The sequence below is a fragment of the Chionomys nivalis genome, chromosome 1 (assembly GCF_950005125.1).
Source record: "Chionomys nivalis chromosome 1, mChiNiv1.1, whole genome shotgun sequence".
Lineage (NCBI taxonomy): Eukaryota > Metazoa > Chordata > Mammalia > Rodentia > Cricetidae > Chionomys > Chionomys nivalis.
Genome location: NC_080086.1, coordinates 69291813 through 69316398, shown reverse-complemented (window position 1 = coordinate 69316398; position 24586 = coordinate 69291813).

The window sequence follows — 24586 nt, the reverse complement described above, 5'->3', positions numbered from 1 at the left end:
CGCTTCTTCACTCGACAGTCATTCATCAGAGTCCAGTGATGTGTTGGGGGCTTTGACAGACACTGAATCAATACAGCAAGAAAAAAAGTCATAGATATGATCTTATGCTGCAAAAACAGCCTAATTTAAAGCGTGTGAGCAAGTCTCAGCCTTGGTCAGAGAAACTTCTTTGTGTAGTAGGTAGCAGTTAATGCAGAGATTCATAACTGGTTACAGGCTGAGAAGTGACTTGCAAGTGCTCAGCCCTAAACAGAGAGACTCTATCAACCTCCCTGTTGTAATTTGGTTTCTGTCACCGTGATAAAACATCATTGGCCAAAACAACTTCAGAAGAGAAGGATTTATTTGACTTACACTTCCACATCACAGTCCATCACCAGGGAAACCAAGGCAGGAACTCAGGGGAGGAATCTGGAGGCTGGAACTGAAGCAGAAACCCTGGGGAATGGGAATACTGATTTACTGAGTGTTCTTATACAATCCAGGACCATCTGCCAAGTGGCACCACACACAGGAAACTGGGTCCTCCCACATCTGTCATTAATAAAGAAAAGGGGAGACATAGAATGTTTCTGTGACAATCCCCAAACCCCGAAAAAGTAACAATCTAGACAGGAAGTCTTTCAAGAGAACAATTTAAAATTGTGATATGGTTGCTAAGTGTAGCTCTCCACAATAGATGGTCACTGGCCGGGGTGAGAAAGGAGTCACTTTTCTTTAAGGGGCTAGCCACCTGGGGTTTGACCATGTTCCAAGTGACTATATGGGCAACACAAATTGGACTCTTTTTTTCTTTCACTTCTCCTTCAATTGATCTTTTGAGGAGAGCAGCACAAGGGCAAGTGGTGGACCTTTGAGGACTGAGACGTACGGGTGATCAGAGTGCATTGTGTGAAATTCCCAAATAATCAATTAAAACATTATAATACAAAAATGAAAAGAAAATGTCCACACGGGCTTCCACACAAACCAGTCTGATGGAGGCAATCCTTCCGTTGGGGTTCCTTCTTTCCAGATGACCCTGGTTTGTGTAAAGTCAACAACAACAACAACTTAAGCAGGAAATTTCCCAAGAGTCAGCTAACATTAGAGAAGCAAGGTGGGGGTCGGAGGGTGAGAAGGGTGGCTGTGGAGTATTTCTTGGGTACAGGCACTGGTCACCAGTCAAGACCTGCACACACCACACACAAACACACACACACACACACAAGAACACATAAACGGAGGATCGGGACCCTAGGAAGAAGGGGATTTCACAAAACAAAGGGGTGAGATAAGAGAGTAAAGGGAGTGCAGACGATCATAACACATTGCATACCTGTGTGAAATTGTCAAACATTTAAAACCTTTAGGTACAGGAGCGTGCAGGTGGTGGCCAGCTGTTTGAAGCTTAAGACAGTGTCTCTGGGCAGGTTTTGCTTTTATTTTTTTTTAGAGAAAAATGAAAGTATTGGTCAGTCACACTGTCCTGGGGGTGAAAGGGGAAGAAAGGGTGGACTGACCCAGCAAGCACCAATTTCCCCCTCCCTGTGAATTAAGTCAGTGGGCAGGCAGCTGGCAGGAGACACAGTAAAGTATTCTGCTGGAGAACAGGTAAGTTAAAAATCGTGCACTTGCAGGAGGTGAGCTTTTTAAAGTATTCCCCTGGCTGCTTTCAGGAAGGTCCTCATTAGGCTTGATGCGAGTTCTCTCTGATGCTGCCCTTTCCCCTGACTTGGAGAACTGCAGCTTGAAAGAGGCAGTTCAGTCCCCACTGTGGCTCAGTCCTTGGCCTAATTTAGGTAGTACAATAATTCTCTCCAACTGCGCAGATGATGAGATGGGGCCTCTGTGGATTCTTGTTGGAGGATTGGTGTCCAGAATCTACAAGGAAAGAATCCAGGTGCTGTCTTTTGGACTCGGCTGTAGCTGAGCTGATGTCCTGTTGATAAAATAAGCTCACAATACATCTGGCCCCAAAGCAGCCTACTTATGCCACCCCATGCCTGCCTATTTCAGAGGATCAGATGGCAGAAGCGGAAAGGTCTGATGGACCGTCTGACCTGAGCCTAACATCATGATTTTACAGTTTAAAAGGAAGATGATATACAAAAAAAAAGATAAAACATTTTCCATTGAACAAATGTTATGATGTGAAGAGACCTGAGATCGCTGAACAACCTGATTCATTAAGGTACAGAACTTATTTGAAAGCATAGGATCCTCCAAATATCAAGGGTAATATTTTAAGGTTCACAGAAAAGTGCTTCCTGAGGCTTGCAGTCTTTCATAGCTTTAAACCCTAATGTAGGTCACAATATGGCAAGACCCTCACAAACAGCATTTTTATCTAAGTGAGAAGTGTTCCACACACAACCCTCACCACCTGTGCTGAGAGGACACCCTCGGAAAGCCTTTCCTGTGGTCAGGGTTATTGAAGAAACACTGATGTCAGATTCACACCAAAACACCAACCATGAACTGTTTGAGCCCAATAAACCTGAAGTATTCTTTGTGCTCTTGGACTTAAATTAGTTTGTAAAAACCAGTTTAATGAGGAAAATATCCAGTCATTTATTCTTTTCCTCTCTAAAAACTGTCTGAGTGGGAGTTATATATTCAGTCACTTGCAGAAATTTAAAATCTTGTGTGATGCATTTCCTACAGCTAGTTTTTGAGAGTTACACAGTGAGAAAGATAAATATATTAAAGATGATAGGTAAATAGATAGATAGCATATAGATAGTTAAATAGATATAATAAATAGATAATAAGTACTATTTTAGTTAATCTTCTGTTGTAGTAAAATACTATGACAAAATCAAATTTTAGAAGAGTTTATAGAGCTTACAGTTTTGGAGGGATTCGGTTCACCTTGGCATGAACGCATGGTATATCCACAAAAGCCGAAAGCAGGCTCAAGATATGTCCCCAATACACAGGAAGCAGAGAAAAAGAAGAAAGGTGGGAAAAGGCTATCCAGTCTCAAAGTCCCAGTGATATACTTCCTCCTGCAAAGTTCCACCTTTTAAAAGTTCCATAACCTCCTCAACTTGAACTATCTACTCAAGAACAAGTTATTCAAGCACATGAGCTTGTGGGGGACATCTCTCACTCAAACTGCAGCTGGTAGTTAGATAATAGATGGACAGAGCTAGATAGGTCATATGCAATAATAGGTTGATAAAAAGATGGCTAATAGAAAAGCAACTGATGATAGGTGAAGATGATGAATAATATATAGCTAGATAATAGATGAGCATATAAATGAAAGGCAGATATGTTAGATAGATAGATAGATAGATAGATAGATAGATAGATAGATAGATAGATAGATAGAAACATAGAAACATGAAGGGGCAAAGAAAGAGAAAGAAATAAAGGATAGAAGGCCAAATAATTCAATAATTCATATTTATTTAGAACTCTCCAGCTTGAGGTCTATAGATATAAATTTTATTGAAGTCACAGTGTTTATTTCTTGTAGGCTGGTCTCCCTTTCACTTTAATGACAGCTTGGTTTCTGTGCATTTCAAAGTTTTAGTTATTGGATTTGTTCAGTCGAGTGGAAAGTTTGAATCTCACTATGCTGCAGCTCCAGTGCCGAGCAGAGAGTGGCAGGGCTTGAGGAGGACAGAGATGACTGTTGTCAGGCACAGGATGTAACTTCATTGTGTTCCTTCCAGAGATGTGATTGGGAGCTTGTCCTCAAGTTGACACTACTTGTACTCAAGCTGGTACATCTATGATGGGGGAGAAGCTTCCTTGGTGGCAGGCACATGCTCTCAGATGCAATTCTCCTAGAAGACCTTGGCTTTTCGCAAGAAAGTCCATATAGGGGGCTGGAGGAGATGGCTCAGAGATTAAAAGCATTGCCTGCTCTTCCAAAAGTCCTGAGTTCAATTCCCAGCAACCACATGGTGGCTCACAACCATCTGTAATGGGGTCTGGTGCCCTCTTCTGGCCTGAAGGCATACACAGAGACAGAATATTGTATACATAATAAATAAATATTAAAAAAAAAGAAAGTACATATAAAAGGAGCAGGCCTGACTCCACATAGCCATGTTCATTTCCTGGCTAAGGTATGACTACATGCCTGAACAGGCACTCCTGCCAAGGGGCATCTACCTCCGCAGAACTCAGCACGTGCGGGTGCCATGTCTGTGAACATTCAAAACGAGGATGGCCTTCCTTTCCTTTGCAGGTCAAATCTTCCTTAGCTCATCAAATCTTCTGTTCTGTTGACAAAGATGATGTAGTTAGCTGTTCATGATTCTATTACAACTCCTTCACCTAAATGTATCCCACTGTAGTGAGAAAGGGCCATGAAGGAAACAGGACAACGCTTGTGACAGGCACATGAGAGGGAGATGTGCTGCTGGACTCCTGTTTCCGGGTTTTCTGTGTACTGCTCCTAGCCCAATCTTCTGTACTGATCTGAATGTTTTTCTTAGGGTGCTGTTTAATGCCACCCCAGCATTAACTTTCTTTGTTGACATTTTCATAGGATCTTGAAGACATTTTCCTTGGGGTTAGCTGTGTGTGCACAAAGCCACCAGTCTTCTCTGGGTAGAGACCATCACTATCTCCCTGAGAATCCTGCTCCAATGCCTCATGCATCAAGCCACCTTTTCCCATCTCCTTGGTCCATCACAGAGGCCCAACAGAATTACTGTGTGTCTCCACACCATGACCACGATAGGGATGACGCTTAGAACATGATAGTGGTTTTGAGCCTGAAGAGCTCTCACCTTCAGTCTTTCCTGCCAAGCTAATTGTTAGACCTGCAATAGATCTCAACAGTGACATTTATCCTCAGACTTTAAGTTAGAGACTCATGGCAAGCTCTGTCAAGACCCATGTCAGCCACTCTCTTATGACCAAAGCAGCACTGAGCAGACTCTTGGCTGTCTCACCATCAACCTGGTTCCATTAGAATCCTTTTCCCTTGCTTCACAAGGAACGTAAGACACATTGCAGCCCTCTGCTCTGCATTCTGCTAACATCTCCCATGTCTGCAAGCCTTTCACCACCCAGTCCTCATATTTCCCCTATGACGACTGGGTGGAGGTAGAAGGGTGGTAGCTAATCAAACTAGGCCTACACCTCACCTCTCAGAAAAGTCACAAAAGTGGTTTCTGGTGACTTGGCAGCTCAATATTAGTGCCTTTTGTTTGGTGCTTGGTGTGTATAGCACAGGAAGTCCCAAGGCCACGCTGAGATTCACAGATATCATCAAAGCTGTTGCATTTGTGTTTATAGCATATATCATAGATTGGATAAAGATTAGATTAGCAACATGAGAGCTACAGCGATAGCCCAGTCAGTCAGTAAAGAACAAGTATGAGAACCTGAATTTGACCCCCCACAAGCCATGTCAAAAAATTGAGGATTAAGCCTGCATCCCCAGGGCTTGGAAGGTGGAAACAGGAAGAGCTCTGTGGTTTTCTAGACACCTAAGCCAGGTTCAGTGAGAGACTATCTCAAAAATCAATTAAGAAAATGATTCAGTGTCGATATCTGGCCTAAACACAGAGAGAGAGAGAGAGAGAGAGAGAGAGAGAGAGAGAGAGAGAGACAGAGACAGAGACAGAGACAGAGAGACAGAGACAGAGACAGAGAGACAGAGACAGAGACAGAGAGACAGAGAGACAGACAGAGAGAGAGAGACAGACAGACAGAGAGAGAAAGAGACAGAGAGAGAGAGAGAGAGAGAGAGAGAGAGAGAGCTCTTACTCCAAGATTTGGGAGAAACTAAAGGTTTTCCACCCAGAACTGATATTAGCCCATTAAGGGGCTCTGCAGCAGAACTCACTCCATTCCTGTGTCAAATGAAAGCATCTGTTTGCAATGTCACCTATGAGGATAGGAGGATTCTCTGCAGCTATCAGATAGACCAGGCTGATACAATAAGAGAAAGACAAGATGTGCTGTTCTGGTGACTGGAGCATCCTGTAGGTGCCCCCAATACCCTAGGTCTGCAGCAAAGCAGAACATGTTTGTATTTCCCTGGGAGGAGAGTACCTGGGGCTCTTACGAGGAGTCTGACATTGAACGAGCAGATAAGTAGATGCAAAGAGCACGCTTGTTGCAGTCTCTGCCCTTGAGGTCTGCTTAGAATTATAAACCACAGAAGAGATAAGAGGAATAAGAAAACAAATTCATGTTCTAGACAAATATTCCAAAAGAAGTTAGGGGAAACCAACACCACCAGAGGCAACGATATCTCAGAGGCAGTGATCCTGTTTTCTGCTTCTCATTTTCCTGTGCAATGAGGAATAAGCCCAAATTTTCTTCTCCACCGTTCAAAACCCACAAATGGCCAGGATCCTCCAATAACTAATCCTTTTCTATTTTAAATTCACTTAACTCTACCCCATAGCTTCTCTACTTAAACTTTTCCTCCATATTTTTTTCTGATCTCATATTTTCTGCAAACCCCTGACAATTTCTGACAGTGTCTATTATTACTGACTTCCAACTGGATTTTTACAGGTGGCATTTCTCATGTAATTTTTTATAAGCTACATTCAGCTTATTTTGGACCATACACTTTTTCCAAAACAAAATATTCTTTGGGGGCTGGAAAGATGGCTCAGCAGTTAAGGGTGCTGGCTGCTCTTCCAGGGAACCTGAGCTCAGTTCTCAGCTTCCACATCAGGTAGCTCACAACCACTAAAACTACAATTCCAGGGGATCCTATATTTTCTTTTGGTCTCTGCACACACCTTCACACAAGGGATACTCATGTGTGTGCACGCTTAAGTGCACACATGTGTGCACCCCCACACACACACACTTTTTAAATCTTTTAAAATGTTCTTTTCATCACTGCTAGTCAAAGTACTCAGTTTAGACTCTAAATATTTTTTAAAGTATAGTTAAAGATTCAATGGTGTTGAGGATATAACCAAGGTAGTTAACACTTGGTTTTCTTGGAAGAGACCTATGTTCAATCCTTAGCACCTCATAAACAAGGTTGTTGACACACAGGTCTGTAATCCCAGCACTTCAGAGTTAAGAGCAAGAAGATTACAAGTTCAAGGTCATCCTCAGCCTAAGTTAGTTCCTGGCCAGCCCAGGACACATGATTCTCTGTCTCAAACAACAGAAACAAAACTATTAGTTACACAATGTAAGAAGCTGTAATACAGGGAGCACTATTTGCTACTAGAACTTTACAATCTTCCCAAAGCAAGTCAGAATTCAGTTACTCAACAAATATTTACTGAAAGTCTATTCCATCTTAACTATTATTGTGATCATTGGATATACATGTGGCACATGCATAAAGTGGGGAAAGACTCTATTGAAGCTCCTCATTGAAAGGGTCAGACAATATAAAGATCAAAAATTAAATTAACCTCAAATATTAAGTCCTAATAAATACCACAGAGTGCAGTTATATAATAGAGTTGCTTGAGACATAGGACTGTTGATAAAGACCTTTCAAAAGAGCTGTCGATGGTCTCGGCCTCAAATATTGAGAAACCGGGTGAAAATCCTGATATTGATACTGAGTATTGGAGTAATGCACTTGGCATGGGGAAACTGTGTCTGAAAAAACAAAGTCAAAGCAACAAAACCAACAAGGACAAGATCTGTAATGGAAAAAAAAAGGACACCAAATCCAGGGAACAAAGAGCCAGCCAGTGAGTCTGGGCTGCATGGAAAAAGAGCTGAGGTGGTGAAGTATGGGAACCTGAGTTCCTCCAAGGCTCACAACTCAGACTGGTTTAGTCAAATCAGTGATGTTAAGACAAATTTCTGTGTCAGAAATAGAGAATGAATGAGGAAGACATCAGATGTCAACCTGTGGTCTCTATATGCACACTCATACACATGCATGCACACCTTTCACATATACCCACGTGAATCCATACCCCTCATACAAACACATACACACACACACACACAGAGAGAGAGAGAGAGAGAGAGAGAGAGAGAGAGAGAGAGAGAGAGAGAAGCTCAGTAAGGCCAAAAGAAACCACTCATGGGAATCTAAATTTGTTTTTATGTGGCATGAAGGAAAGTCAGCAGAGAGATCTGCACTGTGCACTTGTATGGTTAAATTCCCATTTTCAAAAGTACCTCTGTGGAGGAGCATGGCCTTGCACACCAGTAACCCCAGTAGTGCAAAGGGCGTAGACAGGAGGATAGCAAAGATCTCTGGGTTTCTGGCTGCCAGCCTGGCTCCAGATTTAGTGAAAGACCCACCTCAAGGGAAGTGCTAGAACAGCCCAGCATACGTCCCCCTCTGCCTCTACACAGCCCTGCACATTCAAACACATGCACACACAGCATTCACATGCATACACCATGCACAAAATGACTTGGGGCAAGATAAGTTGGACAGGAAATTAAAATGTAAAGGAGTTTTATTTTACTTTGCTAGTGTTACTTTTGTGTTCAGTGGTCATTGTAAACCTGAAATGATGAATGGAGAGAGCACGCCGTTGAGCTGGCATTGGGCTGAGGGGAAGAGAGGCGAGCTGGAGCAGTACCAGCACAGACACTGCGCTTGTTACCTCTAATGGAGAGGTTCCAACACAGAGGCTGCACTTGGCAGCTGTGGGATGAAGTGGTAGGTGCGTGCGTGCGTGCGTGTGTGCGTGTGTGTTTGTGTTTAAAAGCCAGGAAAAAATCATCTTGCATGCCATGTCTCTGGAGTCTATCAACTTACTGCTTTTATTCACGGTCTTCTCATCTGAACTGGAGGCTACTGGAAGCTAATAGATTTAGCTAGGTAACTTGCCACGGAGCTCCAGAGATCTCTGCATGTCTACCTCAGCAATGCTAGTGATGACACACTCTTACACCACACATGGCTTCTGTGAATCAAATCCAGGTTCCCATACATACACAACATGGACTTCATCTACTTTACAGAATTGTCATAACGTATAATCAAGGGCTGGTGAGAACGTTCATCAGATAAACGCACGTGTCAACAAACCTGATGGCGAGTTTGTTCCTGGGAATCCATGTGATAAAAAAAATGACTCCTTCAAGTTGTCCCCTAACTTTCTCATTCATGTTGTAGCATACCTCCCAACACACACATGCATACAAACACACACACACACACACCACAAATAAATTAACATATACATACATAAGGGAAAAGTTTTAAAAAGTTCCCACCGACCTAAAATGCTTTCCAGTGTTGATCATAAGACTTTGGTAGGCTTTAGTCTGTTTTAAATCTTTGCTTATTGCCGTAAGTGATAGATGACATTTAAGTGAGAAAAGCAACAGAATTGGATCATTACAGACTAAGCTTTACAAGCTTTTCAAATTTTTTTTCTTTATTTTATTATTTTTTACTTAAAATTTCCGCCTCCTCCCCGTTTCCCATTTCCCTCCCCCTCCACCCACACATCGCCCCCTCCCCCCACTCCCCTCCCCCTCTCCCCACTTCTCTCCCCCTCCCCCCACTCCATTCCCCCTCCCTCTAGGTACTGAAGAACAGTCCAAATTCCCTGCCCTGCAGGAAGTCCAAGATCCTCCCACTTCTATCTAGGTCCAGGAAGGTGAGCACCCAAACAGGCTAGGCTCCCACAAAGCCAATTCATGTATTAGGATCGAAACCTAGTGCCATTGTCCTTGGCTTCTCATCAGCCTTCATTGTCCACCATGTTCAGAGAGTCCGGTTTCATCCCATGCTTATTCAGTCCCAGTCCAGCTAGCTTTGGTGAGCTCCTAATAGATCAGTTCAACTGTCACAGTGGGTGGGTGCACCCCTCGTGGTCCTGACTTCCTTGCTCATGTTCTCCCTCCTTCTGCTCCTCATTTGGACCTTAAGAGCTCAGTCCGTTGCTCCAAATTGGGTCTCTGTCTCTATCTCGATCCATCGCCAGATGAAGGTTCTAAGGTGATTTGCAAGATATTCATCAATATGGCTATAAGATAGGGTCATTTCAGGTTCCCTTTCCTCAGTTGCCCAAGGTACTAGCTGGGGACATCTCCCTGGACACCTGCAAGCCCCTCTAGAGTCAAGTCTCTTGCCAACCCTAAGATGGCTCCCTTAATTAGGATATATATTTCTCTGCTCTTGTATCCACCCTTCCTATATCCAAACCATCCCATTCCCCCAAGCTCCCCCCATCCTCCCCTTCTCACGTTTCTTACCCCATTTCCCCTTAGCCCCATGCCACTTGACCCGCAAGTTCCCAGTTTTGCGCGGCAATCTTGTCTACTTCCCCTATTCAGGCGGATGACTATACGTTTTTCTTTGGGTTCAACTTCTTATTTAGCTTCTCTAAGATCACAAATTATAAGCTCAATGTCCTTTATTTATGGCTAGAAACCAATTATGAGTGAGTACATCCCATGTTCATCTTTTTTGGGTCTGGGATATAAATGGGACCTCCTGAAACTGAGAAGCTTCTGTAAAGCAAAGGATACTGTCACTAAGACAAAAAGGCAACCCACTGAGTGGGAGAAGATATTCACCAACCCTGCAACAGACAAAGGTCTGATCTCCAAAATATATAAAGAACTCAAGAAACTAGACTTTAAAATGCCAAATAACCCAATTAAAAAATGGGGCACTGAACTGAACAGAGAATTCTCAATAGAAGAAGTTCGAATGGCCAAAAGACACTTAAGGTCATGCTCAACCTCCTTAGCAATCAGGGAAATGCAAATTAAAACAACATTGAGATACCATCTTACACCTGCCAGAATGGCTAAAATCAAAAACAACAATGATAGCCTTTGCTGGAGAGGTTGTGGAGGAAGGGGCACACTCATCCATTGCTGGTGGGAATGCAAACTTGTACAACCACTTTGGAAATCGGTGTGGCGATTTCTCAGGAAATTTGGGATCAGCCTACCACAAGATCCAGTAATACCACTCTTGGGAATATACCCAAGAGATGCCTTATCATATGACAAAAGCATTTGTTCAACTATGTTCATAGCAGCATTGTTTGTAATAGCCAGAACCTGGAAACAACCTAAATGCCCTTCAATGGAAGAATGGATGAAGAAAGTGTGGAATATATACATATTTGAGTACTACTCAGCGGTAAAAAACAATGACAGCGTGAATTTTGCATGCAAATGGATGGAAATAGAAAACAAGCTTTTCAAATTTTTAAAGTTTTACTGGTCTTATTAAAGCTTTAAAGTTTATGATACATACACACACATGCACACACACACACAAATGAGACATTTTTATTACCAAAATTATATTTTAACTCACATTCCATTGACTTTGACTCATTAGGCTTTCCTCATTAAAACAGTGTTTGTATTTGAGGTTTGAAGAAATGCGACAACTGCCGTCTAACCTCACATTCACAAGTCACTTGGAGATAGAAGCATGAAGCATGTGTTGCTATGGAAGCCAAGCATGTAATTCTAAAATCCTCACTATTCCCTCCCAGTGTTTGTGTGTGTGTCCAGAAGATGATGAGGATGCCCTGGTCTATAACTCTTGGTCTTATACCCTGAGACAGGGGCTCTCATTGAGCCTGGAGCTAGGATGGCAGCCAGCAGTTGAGAGCATCTTCCTGACTTACACCCTCAAAGTGCTGGGATCACAAATACTTGTGACCATGCATGCTTTTTATATGGGTTCTGGTGGTTCAAAACTGAGATCCTTAGACTTTTGCAGCAAGTGCTCTTAACCACTGACCCATATCCCTAGCTGGGTTACCATTTCTAAATATGAGACAATGTGCCTTTATGTTATGGCTAAATTTGGTCAGCCCAATTGTATGAAGAAAGCACCATATAGATTCAAAGAGGTGTGCAGATTTTGTGTCTTGTTTATCTCACTACATGATATTTAAATTCTTTATAATAAAATTTTAACAAGTTTCAAAACATGAAAATAGGGAATCAGGTATACCAAATGGTTTAAAATGGTGATTAGAGTTAAAGGTTATAAAATCAAGAGGCACGTGTAGAATCCATAGAATGTGGAAATAGGACAGAGTTGCGATACCTGGCCAAGAGCTCCAAGAGCATGAGCCACGTTGATAAGAATGGGCAGCGTTTTCTGGAGTTACGCAAATGAGCAAAAATGTCCTGCTGTTAGAACACCTCAAAAGGGATGCCTACCTCTAAAATGAAGCTAAAATAGAGCTTCAGACAGGAGGTGAAGTTGCTGTGTGGATGGCTGATCCTAAAGCATGCTGATGGAAGTCGGCTAAAGCCTGCAGGAAGAAAGCAGGGAGACAGGAAGCAAAGGAGGATCCCCAGGAGTTTGGAATGGGTGATGCAGAGGTGGGGAAGAAAGAAACAGACAGACTGCATTTGGGTTCTGGATCACAAAGAATCTTTGAGTGAGATATGCTATGGGTTCAAAGTTTATCTCATGGGGCAAGAGCAGTGGTGAAATTGTTTTACGAACAGCTAAAACTAAGAACCCCACCAAGAGGATAAGTTAACCTATTAAAGAAAGATTAGTAAATATTTAAGACTATCTTTGCCTAAGCCTACAACATACACAATTCTGAAAGAACAAACTCCACAGGAAGAAGTTGTTGTCAATCAAGCTACATCATGCCCCAGCGCGCATTCTTGTGCAAACATATGCACAGTCTCCTTTTAGAGCTAGCTAAGGTTCCTGGGTAGCATCCCCATTGCTCCCACTTCTTTCTTTTGATCTGGTAGAATTAACTGAACATATGGGAGAGACATTTGCTAGGCATAAATCTGTGAGGGAGCTGAGAACACTTTGCCAACCCACCTGGTCGGCTGAGCCTTTCTCCTGTGAGCAGAATTTGTAAAAACTTATGAATGAGGGCAGAAAGGTGACTGGGAAGATAGGAGGATAAAAGTGGTGCTAGGCTTATCCCTGGCTGAAGCAGGGGAAAGGACTAAGATGCCTTGCTTTAACACTTTAATATGCTCGGAGGTGACTGGCCTACATAATTTCATTTGACCCTTACATTAACGTTCTGCAGGCCTCTTTCTTCACTTATTATTTAATTCATTCATTAATGAATATTTATGGAGTGACTGCCACACTCCAGGAAATGAGCCAGGCACTAAGGAGGAAACAATAACAAGAGCAATGTGTTCCTGCCTCAGGGAACCTCGCTACTTAGATAGGAAATGACACCAAAAATGGATTACGGGGCCACTAAACTACTGTTATCATAATAACCACAAAGAGAAAGGAATTGCTGAGATGGGGGGAATGTGCATTTCGCTTCAGATACGGGTACGGGAAATACCCTTTTGGAGAGCTATGCTCGGGCAGGAGTCTAACAGAAAATGAGCTGGGAAATGAATCCTGTAAGGGATTCTAAACCAACAGACTCTGCCAGGGTCCTGTGGTAAGAGCTAAGTTAGGAGGGGGAATCAGGAAGGAAAGATGGATCCATGTTCCTCCTGGGAGGAGTACAGGGAAGTTTTAAATATTTGCCATCTCCCTGTTCTATACGTTTAACTGGGAAACTGCAGAAATGAAGATCTATGGTGACATTTGCCTTGTTTACATTTCCCAAAGAGGAAAAAAGGTGAAAAATACCAGTTAACCACGAATACTTAAAAGGAGATCTCTTAGTCATAGTGGAATTTGATCTTAGCAAGAACAAAAGGACAAACAAGAAGAAATGATGGGGTGAGAGAATTGTTCTGTAGTAGGGAGCTGCGGGCAGCATTCCCACCCGACTCCTGGCCTCCTGGCTAGCTTATGCTCCAAAATAACAACACACAAACTGTATTCTTTTAAACACTGCTTGGCCCATTAGCTCTAGCCCTTACTGGCTAATTCTCATGTCCCGATCAACCCATCTCTAATAATCTATGTAGCACCAGTCTTACCAGGAAAGATTCAGCATGTCTGACCTGGCAGCTTGCTTCATCGCGTCTGCCCTGGAGAACAGCGGCCTGGCATCTGTCTGAGGCATCTTACCTCACGTCCTCTTCCTCCCAGCATTCTGTTCTGTTTACTCCACCCACCTATGTCCTAACCTATGAGGGCCAAGCAGTTTCTTTATTAATTAACCAATGACCTTCCTCCATCAGAATTGGAAAGCTAGAAGAGTGGAGGATGGAGAGGAGATCAGGAGCTCAGAGTTGGAAGTAAGGGCTATAAAAGCTACCTGAGAGTGAAGGATGCAGCCCTTGACCAGGGTGTGTACAGATGGACCCAAAGTAGGATTAGCCTTAATTTATCTCTCTCTCATGTCACATTGTCAGGAAGGAACGCTACATGGTGTCTCAGTAGGATATAAACATCTCCTTTGTAAAATACTTACCTTTTATTTTACTTATGTATTGTGTGTGTGTGCATGTGTGTGCAGGTACCTTGGAGCAGAAGAGGTCAAGAAATCCTCTCTGGAACTTGTGTTATAGACAGTTATGACAATTGCCCAGGTCCTCTGCAAGAGCAATAAACACTCAATCACTGAGCCATTTCTCTACCCTATAAACATCATCTTAATGACAGATGAGAAACAATAGAGGCCTAAAGCAAATGGGGACATGGATTCAAACATTCCATGACTCAACCGCGATTATATGGGCAACAGAATAAGGCAACTAAGACTAATCTGGATATTACCACCTCAACTCAACTATTCTTTAGACTATCCTAAATTTTACTGGAGAAGCATATCCATCTTCTGACAAGACAGAGAGAAAGATAAGCAAAGTATGCCTTCCTTCGTGAAGATGGTAATATACATAGAAGTTCAGTGAGAAGGAGCCTCTTCACTTTGATGTATCTCATGTTTGTTTGACTTTAAAGAGAAGTCTAACTGCTGGTCATCCAGTTCATCAAAGGGGAAAGTGAGGCTGAGGCCACCAAACACTTTGCTCTTCTGTATTCTGAAAATTGGTTTTAGAAGCAGGAACAATGATTGTTTGTTGAGGCTGCACACTTACCAATAAACAAAGTGGGTGAAATGAAATGTGAGGAAAATTAGTTTTGCTCTATACCCTTGCCTGGTAATGAAATATCCAATTAAAAGAAATTATGAGCCTTTAAGGATGATTGCTCTTGCACAAAGTGAGTTGAAATGGAAATTCATAACCACACGCCATCTCCATCCTAGAAGCCTATTAATTGGAACGATTTTCATAAAAGCTTGGGTTGAACACTCTCATTAACAAGGAATACCTTTGTGGAGCAGTATCCAGCTTTGAGCTCAGAAAATGTTCCCCAGCTCTCTGCCTTTTAAGCCATAGGATTCAGAATTACAGTTCAGAAGCACTCAATGATACGTACAGCTGAGAACATGCCAGGCCTGGTTCCACAATTTTTCTATAGATTTTTGTCCCATGAACACATGTTTTTAAAGATATAAGATGATACATGTCTATATGCATGCATGGTAAATGCACTTTAAAATCTGTGTGTTTATGTGTATGTGTGTGTGTGTGCATACATATACATGCATGTGTGAATGCAAACACACAAGTGGGTACCTACCACAGCACACAGGTGGGAGTCAGAGGATAACTTTGGGTGTCAGTTCTTACTTTTTGCCTTGTTTAAGACAAGGGTCTTCTTTTTTCGACTCTTATGTCCTCCAGGCTGACTGGACTGCAAGTTTCCAAGGGATGATGGCTACTCTTATTTGTGAATTTGACACAACTGGGAGGAGGGACCGTAGGCTGAGACATAATCTCCAGCAGATAACCCCGTGAGTCTGTCTGTAGGAGTACTTTATTACTGACTGATGGAGTAACACCCAGCCCACTGGGGAGCGGGGGGGTGCCATCTTGGAACAGTTGGACCTAGGCTGTGTAAGAAAGATAGTCAAGCATGAGGCAGACAGCAAGACGTGTTCCTCCAAGGTGTCTACTTCCATTCCTGCCTCTACGTTCCTGCTTGAGTCCCACCATGGCTTCCCTTGATGATAGGCTGTAAGCTGTAAGCAAATAAATTGTTTTTTCTCCAGGTGGGTTTGGTCAATGTTTAATCACAGCAACAGAGAAACAAACTAGAACACAGCAGTTCTCCTGTCTTCACCTCGTGTCTTCGCATAGGAGCCCAGTTTTATATGACTTCTTGGAAACTGAACTCAGGACCTTACACTTGGACAGAAAGCATTAGTGTTTATTGGGCCATCTCTCCAACCCCAGCACATGCAAGTTTTGATAGACCATGCTCTGTGTGTGTGTATGTGTGTGTGTCTGTGTATTTAGTATTTTCTTACTACATATCTTTATACAGTGTATATATATAATATATATATATGTAGGTATAAATATACATATATTATGGCTGGCATATAATTTGGGGATCAAAAATATCCCCAGTTATCTACCTCTTTGATTTTCTTACCTTCAAATTTCTCTTAACAGTACACCCTTAAAATATTTCTGGATCAAAGTTTGCTGTCATAATGATATTCACAAATAAGCCATGAAATTTCACCTGTCAGCTCTAATAATTTTCTGGAAAACAGTGAAAGCTTTATCTCCATATTTGTCCACCAGAAGCAGCCAGGATACATGAAGCAATGTGGATACTGACATTGAATTTTTCCCATGTACTGTTTGAAAATTAATCATTAATCCAGACACATGTATTTTGAGAGGATTTTGATGTTTTTTTTCCTGAAACTGATGCTGACAAAGGAAAAAAATGTGTCTGTGTTTGCTAGAGAGTGACTTAGGTCAAAACTTGGTTTCAGTATTCACATATGTTAACCAAAGATGAATGGCTACAAGAAAGGATGAGAATTAACCACCACTTTTGGCATTGATCGGTCAATGTGATAGTTGCCCTAGCAGTAACAATAATTTCAATGATCAATAATACAATCACTGTTTTCTAGAGCTGGGAAAATTGTTCAATAAGTGAAGTGCTTACTAAGCAGGTATGAGGACCTGAGAGCAGAACCCCAGCACCCACATCTAAAGAAGGGCACAGCAGCACAAGCACTCCACCCTAATGCTAGAGGTAAGACACAGGGGGATCCCTGAAGCATGCTGACCAGCCAGTCCAGCCCAGAGAAGCAACTGGAGAAGACACCTGACACCAGTCTCTGGCCTCCATATTAACCTAACATACATGTACATGCATGTACACACACACATGTGAACACCTACACACAAAAAATAGATGATAGACAGAAGATAGATAGATAGATAGATGATAGATAGATAGATAGATAGATAGATAGATAGATAGATAGATGATAGATAGATAGAATATAATAATTGATACTCTACTGTTTCATGAGTTCTTACGTCACTCTGTGTGTATGTTCACATGCATGTGCATTCTTTAAAACCTCCTGGTTGATTTGGCATTTGCAAGATACTCACAGGCAACCCATGAGTTCTGTGATGATTTCAACACCTATGAAGCTTACAGGGAAATTTTAGAATCCATCAGTTCTATTTACTTACAGTAATGCAAAAGTTCATCTTTTGTGGGTAGAAGTTGGCTCTACGTATGTTATTCCTAACCCCAAATACTTGTAGAAGAGAGATTTGCTACAGGTTTCCCTAGGAACATTCTCTACTAAGATCTGAGGTAGCAAAGAACATTAAAATCATCGAGAAATTAGACATCAATAAACCAAAAAATACAATTACAAAATGGGGTACAGATCTAAAGAGAAAATTTTCAACAGAGGAATCTCAAATGGCTGAGAAACACTTAAAGAAATATTCAGCATCCTTAGCCATCAGGGAAATGCAAATCGGAACGACTCTGAGATTCCATCTTATACCTGTCAAAATGGCTAAGATCAAAAACACAAGTGACAGCTCATGTTGGCAAGGATATGGAGCAAGGGAAACACACCTCCATTGCTGATGAGACTGCAAACTTATATAGCCATTTTGGAAATCAATATGGTAGTTCCTCAAAAAAATGGGAATTGATGTATCTCAAGTTCCAGAAATACCACTCCTGGACATACAACCAATGGATGTTCTACCATATCAGAAGGACACTTGTACAACTATGTATATAGCAACTTTATTTGTAATAGCCAGAGACTGGAAACAGACTAGATGTCCATCAACCGAAGAACAGAAAAAAAAAATAGGTGCATATACAAAATTGACTATTGTTGAGCTATTAAAAACAATGACATTGTGAAATTTGAGGACAAATGGATGGAACTAGTAAATCATCCTAAGTGAGGTAACCCAGAGGTAAATTCACTTATAGGTGACTATTAACCATAAAGTAAGGGTGATCATACTACAATCCACAGACCCAAAGAAGCTAAGTAACAAAGAAGGCTTAAGGGAGGACACATGAATCTCACAATGAAGGGGAAATGGAACAGACATCACAGGTGGACAAGGGAGGGGTCTGGATGAGGAAGTGAGAAGGGGAATAGGAGGGATCACTTGGGCAAAGAACGAAGGAAGAAAATACTGGGAAAGACAACTGGAATCAGGAGCATTTCTTCAGTGGGCTATAAACTAGGGCAATGGAATCTACCAGGAATCTATGAGGGTGACCCCTAAGACTCCTAACAATGGGAGACACTGAACCTGAACTAGCCACCTCTTGTAACCAAGAAGACTTCCAGTGAAGAGATTGGGACCTCAACCCAGCCTCATAGCCTTTGACCTACAATTTATTCTGCCTACAGAAGTTAAAGGTAGCTCAGACATTATGGGAGTGGCCAACTGTTGTAATAGGAGCGGCGGGCTGCGTCCCGCCACCCCGCTAGCTTTACCCAAAATAATTACACGGAAACTGTATTTTTTTAAACACTGCTTGGCTCATTAGTTTCAGTCTCTTATTGGCTAGCTCTTACATATTGATCTAACCCATTTTTAATATTTTGTGTAGCACCACAAGCTGGTGGCTTACCAGGGAGGATCTTAACCTGTGTCTGTGTCCGGCGGGAGAATCATGGCGACTCACTGACTCGGCTTCTTTCTCCCAGCATTCTGTTCTGTTTACTCCACCCACCTAAGGGTTGGCCTATCAAATGGGCCTAGGCAGTTTCTTTATTAATTAACCAATGAAAGCAACAGATTAATACAAGACCCACCTCCATCATTTCCCCTTTTTCTGTTTAAACAAAAAAGAAAGGCTTTTACTTTAACATAGTAAGATTACATATAACAAAACAGTTACCAAGCAAGAATTACAGTTACAATATTTATATCACTTTATCTTTTATCATAAATAAGGAAAACTATAACTATCTTTTTATTCTTCAACTCCATCAAAGACTCCAGAAGGATATAATATTATCTAAGTAAACAAGAAATAAGAAAACTCTAGAAATGACAGAGACATCTTGCTGCCTGGACAGTCACCCAAAGTTCCTCCGTACCGTTGGGGCATCCATCTTTGGCTTACAGGCCCATAGAATCCAGCAGACATTTCTATGAAGCAGGAAAATTCCAAAGACAGTTCAGTCATTTTCTGCTGTGTCTTGCAGAATGTCTCACAGACTCTTTCATGAGTCAGGAACCCCGAAAGATCATCTCACCTTTAGGCAAGTTTAGCAGTCCTCTTTCTGCGGGTTCTTTGTTTCCAGTTCATGCATCAGTCCAGGCAAAAGCAGTTTCATGCCCAAATGGCTAACCAACTCCATAAGGAGCCTCTGGCCATATTTTGCAGTCTTTGAAAGATATGAAGAATGTCTATCTAACTGAAATATATATCTATATATCTAGAAAATCTAACTAACATAACTACAAATTTGACTATAATAGATGATTATCCATTAACAACCTATATACATTACATTTTTAAATGAACTATACAATCACAATACCTTAATCAAGATTAGAAATATGTATACACATATAACAAAATTGACCTTCAAATCCACACCAATGCAAATTATTTATAGTGCCACTCTGTTGTAATAACAGCGGCAGGGCTGCGTCCCCGGCACCCGGCTGCCCACATGGCTTTACCCAAAATAATTACACGGAAACTGTATTTTTTTAAACACTGCTTGGCTCATTAGTTTCAGTCTCTTATTGGATAGCTCTTACATATTGATCTAACCCATTTTTAATATTTTGTGTAGCACCACAAGCTGGTGGCTTACCAGGGAGGATCTTAACCTGTGTCTGTATCTGGTGGGAGAATCATGGCGACTCACTGACTCGGCTTCTTTCTCCCAGCATTCTGTTCTGTTTACTCCACCCACCTAAGGGTTGGCCTATCAAATGGGCCTAGGCAGTTTCTTTATTAATTAACCAATAAAAACAACAGATTAATACAAGACCCACCTCCATCAGCCAACCAATGACTGGCCCAGCTTGAGACTCACACAACATGAGAGGGAGTTCACCCCTCACCCTTTCTGAAGGGCCAGGACTCAGAAGTGGGATAGTCCAGAGGCCTAGGATAGAACCAAACATGACTGACAAAAAAAAGAAAGAAAGAAAGAAAGAAAGAAAGGAAGGAAGGAAGGAAGGAAGGAAGGAAGGAAGGAAGGAAGGAAGAAAGGAAGAAAGGAAGAAAGGAAGAAAGGAAGTAGGAACCACTGTGACATAGCCTTGAGATGGTGTGATGCTATTCTTCTCTCTTTTAGAAAAACAAAATATTAAGTCCCAGCAAGGGAGCAGGACTAAGGAGTTTAGGGTCCGTGGAGAGATGAGCATGGAGAATAGTAAAGAAAGATACATATGAACAAACTTTGAAGTTAGGTGGAATGCAATAATCTCTGGCACCTTAACAGCAGGAATAAGTCTCAACAGCACTAGCCAGTAGTGTACCATGGAATTTTTTTCCTAGTAGGTGATGGTGAGTTAACATTAAAGAGATTAATCACACAGAAATGGTATCAATCACTATATCATTGAACATCACCGTAGGAGATACATATGTAATTTACAGATTCAAACTTGACATGTGAAGTTTATGAAGTCAAATGGCATCTAAATTATACAAGAGCCATGCAGCTTTTCTTCTTTGTAAAACTTTGAACTTGTCTTCTGATCGGTGTAAGAGTTATTATCTTACCCCCAGTTCAGTAAGGAAGACATCTACAAACCCAAATTAAAAATAAATTACAAAAATAAATGGCACATTATCTGTGTTAACAACAAGAGAGCGAAAATTTAATTTTCAGAGAATGGTTAATAACAGGGACTTTACAAATATGTTTTCTGTAATTATCAATAAATTTTATTTTCTTTTACACACTGAGGTTAGAGAATTTGAGATGAGTATACTGTCCTTTAGAAAGAAGACTTACTAATGCAATTTTGCTATTTGTCTAATTGTCCTATTTACTAACTATACTCTTTGAATGTACAAATCTGCTTGTGTTATTTTAAATGGCCTATTTGCTTTAGGAATTAAATCTCTCCTTATATTATAAATGAAAGAAGTTGCTTGGCAAAATTATCTCTGCAAATGCCTGGAACTGATCAAAACAACTTCATAGATTTGGAAGATGAGGGGTCACAGTAAAAAATCCTCATTAAATTTTTGCCACAGTGTATTATGAAAAGGTATTCAACATGTAGTGATATAAATGATTCCTAATGACTTTCCGCTATGCTCAAAGATCAACTATCATTCAACTCTCATCAGATAAGCTTCCTCCCACAGCAAATGGGAACAAATATAGAAACCTACAGCCAGACCTTTCATGAACACTGAGATCTTGGAACACTGAGCCCTGAGTGGGCTGCCTCCATCAAACCCATCTCCTCACAGAGCTCAGGGTACCCTGAGGATGGGAAGGCTGAAAACAATTTGGAGCTGTGAGTTTCCTGATGTTCCTGTTGGCATGCCTTTGCTCCACCATCATGGACTCTAATGCTCTGGACCTGTAAGGCCAATTAAACACTTTATTTTATAATTTGCCTTGGTCATGGTGTTTTGCCACAGCAATAGAAAAATAACAAAGACAGTGCAAAGATGCAGCTTGTCTAACTGCCTGCAGCTCCTCTCACTGTGTCTTCTCTCACAATGTTGGACTATAACTTTAACTAGAAACTGAAATAAACTCTTTTTTTCCTTGAGTATCTTTTCTAAGCATATATCACCAAAGCAACTAGAAGAAAAACTGAGACATTGTGACTAACCCTTTTAACTGGAAATTTTCTCAAAGTATACATTAATATAAATTATATATGATAAAAAAGTGCATATTAGTTATGCAAAAAACAGGCCTTTACAAAAGCTGCATTTTTCTATGTCTATTGTCACTGTCTTTAGAGTTCTGTGTGTTTTCCCATAATATATACACATGTGCCAACACATATAGGCACACATACATGTAGTAAGGTATGCTCTTTTTTTTGCCTTTTTTTATTATTATTTTTTATTAATTAATTTATTTAATTATTAAAGATTTCTGCCTCTTCCCCGCCACCACCTCCCATTCCCTCCCCCTCCCCCAATCAAGTCTTCCTTCCTCCTCAGCCCAAAGAGCAAGCAGGTTTCTCTGCCCTGTGGGAGGTCCAAGGACCACCCACCTCCATCCAAGTCTATTAAGGTGAGCATCCAAACTACCTGGGCTCCCACAAAGCCATTACGTGCAATAGGATCAAGAACCCATTGCCATTGTTCTTCAGTTCTCAGTAGTCCTCATTGTCCATTATGTTCAGCGAGACCGGTTTTGTCTCATGCTTTTTTCAGTCCCCGGCCAGCTGGCCTTGGTGAGTTCCCGATAGAACATCCCCATTGCCTCAGTGTGTGGGTGCACCCCTCGCAGTCCTGAGTTCCTTGCTCGTGCTCACTCTCCTTCTGCTCCTCCTTTGGATCGTGAGACTTCAGTCCAGTGCTCCAATGTTGGTCTCTGTCTCTGTCTTCTTTCATCGCCTGATGAAGGTTAATATTCAGGGGGATGCTTATATGTTTTTCTTTGGGTTCACCTTCTTATTTAGCTTCTCTAGAATCACGAATTATAGTCTCAATGTCCTTTATTTATGGCTAGAAACCAAATATGAGTGAGTACATCCCATGTTCCTCTTTTTGGGTCTGGCTTACCTCACTCAGGATAGTGTTTTCAATTTCCGTCCATTTGTATGCAAAATTCAAGAAGTCATTGTTTTTTTACTGCTGAGTAGTACTCTAATATGTATATATTCCATACTTTCTTCATCCATTCTTCCATTGAAGGACATCTAGGTTGTTTCCAGGTTCTGGCTATTACGAACAATGCTGCTATGAACATAGTTGAGCATATACTTTTGTTGTATGTTTGGGCATCTCTTGGGTATATTCCCAATAGTGGTATTGCTGGGTCGAGAGGTAGGTTGAACCCGACTTTCCTGAGAAACCGCCACACTGCTTTCCAAAGTGGTTGCACAAGTTTGCATTCCCACCAGCAATGGATGAGTGTGCCCCTTTCTCCACAACCTCTCCAGCAGAGGCTATCATTGGTGTTTTTGATTTTAGCCATTCTGACCGGTGTAAGATGGTATCTTAATGTTGTCTTGATTTGCATTTCCCTGATTGCTAAGGAAGTTGAGCACGATCTTAAGTGTCTTTTGGCCATTTGAACTTCTTCTGTTGAAAAGTCTCTGTTCAGCTCAGTGCCCCATTTTATAATTGGATTGATTAACCTTTTACGGTCTAATTTCTTGAGTTCTTTGTATATTTTGGATATCAGACCTTTGTCAGTTGCGGGGTTGGTGAAGATCTTCTCCCAGTCAGTGGGTTGCCTTTCTGTCTTAGTGACAGTGTCCTTTGCTTTACAGAAGCTTCTCAGTCTCAGGAGGTCCCATTTATTCAATGATGTCCTTAGTGTTTGTGCTGCTGGGGTTATACGTAGGAAGTGTTCTCCTGTGCCCATGTGTTGTAGAGTACTTCCCACTTTCTCTTCTATCAGGTTCAGTGTGTTTGGACTGATATTGAGGTCTTTAATCCATTTGGACTTGAGTTTTGTGCATGGTGATAGATATGGATCTATTTTCATTCTTCTACAGATTGACTTCCAGTTTTGCCAGCACAATTTGTTGAAGATGCTCTCTTTTTTCCATTGTATACTTTTAGCTCCTTTATCGAAAATCAGGTGTTCATAGGTTTGTGGGCTAAAGTCAGGGTCTTCTATTCTATTCCATTGGTCGACTTCTCTGTTTTTATGCCAGTACCAAGCCGTTTTCAGTACGGTAGCTCTGTAATAGAGTTTGAAGTCAGGGATGGTAATGCCTCCAGACGATCCTTTATTGTATAAGATTGTTTTGGCTATCCTGGGTTTTTTGTTTTTCCATATAAAGTTGATTATTGTCTTCTCCAGATCTGTGAAGAATTTTGATGGGATTTTGATGGGGATTGCGTTGAATCTATAGATTGCTTTTGGTAGAATTGCCATTTTTACTATGTTGATCCTCCCAATCCAAGAGCAAGGGAGGTCCTTCCATTTTCTGGTGTCCTCTTCAATTTCTTTCTTCAAAGACTTAAAGTTCTTGCCAAATAGATCTTTCACTTCCTTGGTCAGAGTTACCCCAAGGTATTTTATGCTATTTGTGGCTATCGTGAAAGGTGATGCTTCTTTGATTTCCCTCTCTGCTTCCTTATCCTTAGTGTATAGGAAGGCAACTGATTTTTTGGAGTTGATTTTGTATCCTGCCACATTACCAAAGGTGTTTATCAGCTGTAGGAGTTCTTTGGTAGAGTTTTTGGGGTCGCTTATGTATACTATCATATCATCTGCAAATAATGAAAGCTTAACTTCTTCCTTTCCAATATGGATCCCCTTGATCCCCTTATGTTGTCTTATTGCTATTG